The sequence below is a fragment of the Sinocyclocheilus rhinocerous genome, unplaced genomic scaffold, assembly GCF_001515625.1.
Source record: "Sinocyclocheilus rhinocerous isolate Xijiao unplaced genomic scaffold, SAMN03320098_v1.1 C35913919, whole genome shotgun sequence".
Classification (NCBI taxonomy): Eukaryota; Metazoa; Chordata; class Actinopteri; order Cypriniformes; family Cyprinidae; genus Sinocyclocheilus; species Sinocyclocheilus rhinocerous.
The window spans coordinates 1-700 of NW_015767483.1; the positions used below are offsets into that span (position 1 = coordinate 1).

The following is a 700-nucleotide window of genomic DNA, read 5'->3' on the forward strand; positions in this document are numbered from 1 at the left end:
ATGTATTTCTCAAACTGCTTTACTGAATCTTCCCCCACAAAAGCTGTTACAGGAATCACAGCCAGTTTCTAACAAAAAAATAAAAATAAATTTATAACAATTTTACTGTGCTTTGTCCTTTTATTTATTCCTAAAATCACAAAAAAATACCTTCTCTTTTATCATCCATTTGACAAATCATATGTAATCATATGGTTCATCATCTCCCATATGTGACAAGTCCTGATCTATATTCAACAGAGACAGAACAACACTAATCAGATTAAACTTCCCACAACCAATATAAATACATTTTTCCTAACAAACATTACTTCAAGCCACTTACTGAGTGCTGTGACATCCACTATCATGAAGTATCCTCCCTCCAGGACCACTGGAGTCATGCCAGTCTGTCTCAACATGGCTGCCATGTGGTCTCTTTTCCCTTCCAACTCTAACGCCAAAGTAGCAGTCGGTTGACCCATCAGCTCAAAGTCCCGAAGAAGACCCTGGCCAACAGCCTCCTACTATGCAGTACAATGTATGTCACAAACACATTGCATAGAAGAGTGCATTGTGTACAACTATATAGTAACACAGACAAAACTTGCCTGTAATGGGGTCGGGCATGTATAGAGACTGTTCTGCATAACAGTCTGCAGGTGTTTGATCAAGTATTCAGGTCCGATTGACCAACCTAACTGCAAAAAAAAAAAAAAAA

The 700-nt window shown here is 38.3% G+C and overlaps 1 long non-coding RNA gene across 1 annotated transcript; it reads right to left on the bottom strand.

Annotated features, from left to right (window-relative positions):
* On the bottom strand, window positions 1–689 carry LOC107735251 (uncharacterized). Its single transcript, XR_001639346.1, has 3 exons — window positions 326–689; window positions 151–227; window positions 1–68 (listed from the first exon to the last, which is right to left on the bottom strand). It is a non-coding gene; the product is annotated as an uncharacterized LOC107735251 (long non-coding RNA).
* Window positions 690–700: the final 11 nt, after the last annotated feature.